The sequence below is a fragment of the Xenopus laevis genome, chromosome 1L, assembly GCF_017654675.1.
Source record: "Xenopus laevis strain J_2021 chromosome 1L, Xenopus_laevis_v10.1, whole genome shotgun sequence".
Classification (NCBI taxonomy): domain Eukaryota; kingdom Metazoa; phylum Chordata; class Amphibia; order Anura; family Pipidae; genus Xenopus; species Xenopus laevis.
Genome location: NC_054371.1, coordinates 215,352,849 through 215,357,757, shown reverse-complemented (window position 1 = coordinate 215,357,757; position 4,909 = coordinate 215,352,849).

Below are 4,909 nucleotides of genomic sequence, written 5' to 3'. Positions count from 1 at the left end.
ACATTTTTTTCAAATTCAAATGGAACTTGGAATATTCCCTAGTCGAAGTACACAAAAATAGCTTGAAAATTTTTCATTCAAAAATTCACCTCGACCATTGATAAATCTGCCCTTAATGTCTGACTTGGAAAACTCATTTTTATATTAAAGGGTATGTCCACCCCCAATTTTTTATTTATTTATTTTTTTACTTTGCATCATAAAATATAATTTTATGCCTCTTTTTATGTAGATATATTTATTAAAAAATGTCAGTGATTGTAAAGTCATTTGTAAATGTAATTGCAACTGAATGCAATTTCTGTCTGCTTGGTATTCCCTTCTTAGTTTGCCTGGCGGGAGAAACAATGTATAGGTACGGGATCTGTTATCCAGAAACCTGTTATCCAGAAAGATCTGAATTACAGAAAGGCCATCTCAATTTTAATGAAATAATTTAAAAATGTTTGTGATTACCTTTTTCTCTGTACTAATAAAACAGTACCTTATACTTGATCCTAACCTAAAGTAGACTTGAGGTATGGAGATCAAAATTACGGAACAACCCCTCATCTGGAAAACCCCAGCTCCCAAGCATTCTGGATAACAGGTCTCATACCTTTATCAGAAATAAGCACCTTTCCAGTCAATACTCCAGTTCCCTCAATGCCTTTGTGCATTCTTCATAAGTCTGTTTATCAGCATTTTGGGTACTGAAGTCTTCAATGGAGAAGAACTTACTATTGGTTCATTGTTGCAGTGGTATTAGTAATCAGGGAAAGGAGAGGTGAGAACTGTAAAAGACAGACAGATGCTGACCATTGACCATTCATAATGAAGGTTTACTGGGAAAAAAACATTTTTGGTAGAGACCTCCTTTGGTCAAAGTGAAGGTCATAAGTCTTAATAAACAGGGAAATGTTAGACAAAACTGACGTACTATTAATAGACAAAGCTGGAAAAATTGGAACATATGTTGTAACACTACTAAAAACACTCCAGGCTAAAAACAGAGACACTTGTTTAGAGATAGAATTTCCCCATCCCCTTGAAAGAACTGTCTCTTTATAGATAGGTCCCTGGTAAGGCCTCATCTGGAGTATGCAGTGCAGTTTTGGACTCTAGTCTTAAGAGGGATATAAATGAGCTGGAGAGAGTGCAGAGACTAAGTGCAACTAAACTAGTTAGAGGAAGGGAAGAGTTAAATTATGAGGGGAGACTGTCAAGGTTGGGGTTGTTTTCTCTGGAAAAAAGGCTCTTGCGAGGGGACATGATTACACTTTACAAGTACATTAGAGGACATTATAGACAAATAGCAGGGGATCTTTTTACCCATAAAGTGGATCACCGTACCAGAGGCCTCCCCTTTAGACTAGAAGAAAAGAACTTTCATTTGAAGCAACGTAGGGGGTTCTTCACAGTCAGGACAGTGAGGTTGTGGAATGCACTGCCGGGTGATGTTGTGATGGCTGATTCAGTTAATGCCTTTAAAGGAGAACTAAAGCCTAACTAAAGAATTAGCTGAAATGTTGTACATTATGTTTTGTGCTTCTGTACCAGCCCAAGGCAACCACAGCCCTTTAGCAGTAAAGATCTGTGTCTCCAAAGATGCCCCAGTAGCTCCCCATCTTCTTTTCTGCTGATTCACTGCACATGCTCTGTGCTGCTGTCACTTACTGAGCTTAGGGACCCACTCACAATATACAGTACACATAGAATAGAAATGTCACAATATAAGGCTGATTAGTAATTAATACACATAATTACTACATGGCAGCACAGAAACCAGTGCAATTAGCATCAGAATTTAATAATCAGCCCAGTAGCATCAGCTTATATTACAGACCAACCTCATTTACTGCTGGATAATTAGTGACGAGCCCTAAGCTTAGCTTCTCAACAGCTGCTCAGAGCCCACTGAGCATGTGAGTGTCACAGACACTTTCCAAGATGGTGACCCCCTGTGACAAGTTTGAAGTCCTGGATCATTGCTGCTAATGACAAGCTGAAACTTTAGCCTCGTGCAATAAGTTCAGTTTCTGTGAGTGTATAGATAGGTCCAGACACTTAACCAGGGCCGCCATCAGGGGGGCACAGGGGGTACAACTGTACCGGGCCCCGGACCTGTCTAGATAGATGATAGACAGACAGGTAGATAGAAAGAGATAGATAAAGACAGATGATAGATAATAGATAGTGTCATGATCAGCAACCAGTATCCAGAACCCAGGGCCGGAACTAGGGGTAGGCAGAGTAGGCACGTGCCTAGGGCGCAAAGCTGAGGGGGTGCCAGGCACGTACCTGCTCTTTCACCTATCCCATGTCCGGGCCTGTGTCTCCCTGGCTGCCGCTGGAAATTTGCGTTTAAATGCTCTTGCGTACTTTCGCGCATGCGCGATTGAGCAGACACTAAGTCAGCTCCGTGGTGGCCAGGTTGCCTAGGTCGCCTGGCCGGGTTGGCCCGGCTCTGCCAGAACCAATGATAGGCTCCCCGGTCTCGGATCTTGCTTCCGCCTTTAACAGCCGCCTTTCACCTTGGGAAGAGCCCTCGGCTAATTGGATGCTGCCGGTCTTAATAAGAGAGGAGCCAAGCGAAGGGTTCTGGACAAGCAGAGGGGCACGATCATTAAACAAAAGTCTTTGGGCAAAAGGTCACAATTCAAGGAATAGACGTAAAGCGTAGTCAAACAGGCCGGGTCGGTGCGGGCAGAATTCAAGCGAAGTCAGACAGGCAAGGGTCAAAACCAGGAGATCAATCAGTATGGTCAAGACAGGCACGGGTCAGAATACGGATAGCAGAATAATCGGATAACAGGCAGAGGTCGGGATCACAGAAGTCAGCAAAATAAGGCAGGCAGGGTCAAAACAGGAATCAGAATACAAACAATGCGCACCCAGGAACTCAGAAATGGAACCTAACAACGGGCAATGAAAATGACACAAAGTCCCCTTTAAATATTTGAATTTGCACCATTCGCGCTGATGTCATTACACCAGCGCTAAATACACCTATAAAAGGAGAAGGTGTGAGTCGCGCGCGCCCTAAGGAACCGGCGCATTAGAGGAGCAGCGTGGTGGGCGTCCCCTCACGAACCCCTAGACCACCAGGGTAAGTTGTTACAGATAGATAAATATATAGATGATATATGGAGAGAAAGAAAGAAAGAAAGAAAGGAAGAAAGGAAGAAAGGAAGAAAGAAAGAAAAAGATTGATTCAACCTAATCTTATAATTGTGGATATGATGTTGTAATAATAATAATAATATTGAAATAATTCATCCATTCCTAAATTTGAGTCCATTATGATATGTGGAGTACCACCAGGGGGAGACATTAAGTCAGCATCATAAGGATTCTCAGCAAATTCATTCATATTCTCTGATCTGTGGCTGTTAAGTGTAAATTCTCATCATAAAAACGTTTGGCTTAAAGAAAATTGCACATGCCTTCCTCCCTCACCAATACAAAATCTGTATTTATGGAAAAAATAAACAAATGTACTTTTAAAACACCACCTTTTTGATTCTGCATCTTTTATTTTACTATTAGTTCAGTAAGTATATTATAATATGATATATATAATTATAATTATATTATAATATAATTATAATATAATAATATATGTTAACATGTATTTTTACACATTCTTTCCTGCATTGCTGGAGATAATAGGTTTGCTGCTTTAATTAGCCTGTGGTCTGCTTTGTACCTGGTTGTATGGAGGGCCAGAATTATGGGATAAAGGCAGGTATACATTATTATTATTATTTAACAGTTTGGATTTTTCCTCTATCACCTAACAAATAGACAACCCAACACATTGCATTATGTGAGTATTCTCTTTAATATTAAATAACACTACAGTTGGGGCCAGCTGAGCGGGGAGCAGGTCTGGGCTGGCAGGGGCTCAAAAGGGCCAATATCCCGCCGGCCCAGTCTGACCCTGGGTATGGGACATGTTATCCAGAATGCTTGAGACCTGGGGTTTTCCAGATAATGGATATTTCCATAATTCAGATCTTCTTACCTTAAGTATACTAGAAAATCATGTAAACATTAAATAAACTCAGTAGGCTGGTTTTGCTTCCAATAAGGATTAATTATATCTTAGTTGGGATCAAGTACAAGGTACTGTTTTATTATTACAGAGAAAAAGATGATTTGGATAAAAATTCTATGGGAGAAATTCCATAATTCTGAGCTTTCTGGGTAACGGGTTTCCAGATAACAAATCCCTTACCTGTATCCTGGGCTGGGACTGGAATACCAGGGGCCCACCCAAAAACCTTAGACCAGGGGCCCACCAAGAAAATTTAGACCAGGTGCCCACTCTCAGTTCTATTATTCTTCCTCTCCTAGCTCAACCTCTATTTATAGTTTTACATACTATAATCTATTATTCCATCTATTTAGCCTCTTTGTTCTGATAGAAATAGTGAATGCCCATGAAATAGGCCAAATGTTTAGCAGCTCAAGGGCCCACTGACACCTTGGATTCAGATGAAAAGCTCTTCTCGCACTCCCTGGCCTTCGTGTTGATTGCCCGGTGCACGGTGACGGGGGTCGGCACCCTCCAACTTCAAATAGGTAAAAAATCACTGGCACTCAAAGGGCAGGTGCAAGCAGGGACAAGCCCTTGCGTTTATTCACAGAAAAAGCAACGTTTCGGGGTCAGACCCCTTTATCAAGCATACTGACACCTTGGCCCACCGGGAGTTTTCCTGGTATCCCTGTGGGCCAGTCCGACACTGTGCAATGGCAGGTCCGGACTGAGAATTAAAATAGGCCCTGGCATTTCAGGTACACAGAGGCCCAAACAGCCCTCACCAGCCCACAAAATACCGACTTTCCATGGGACCTTATGGCAGCCCCTCTGGCATTTGTCAGAACTCACAGATTGCCAGTCCGGGCCTGTGCAATGGTATATATG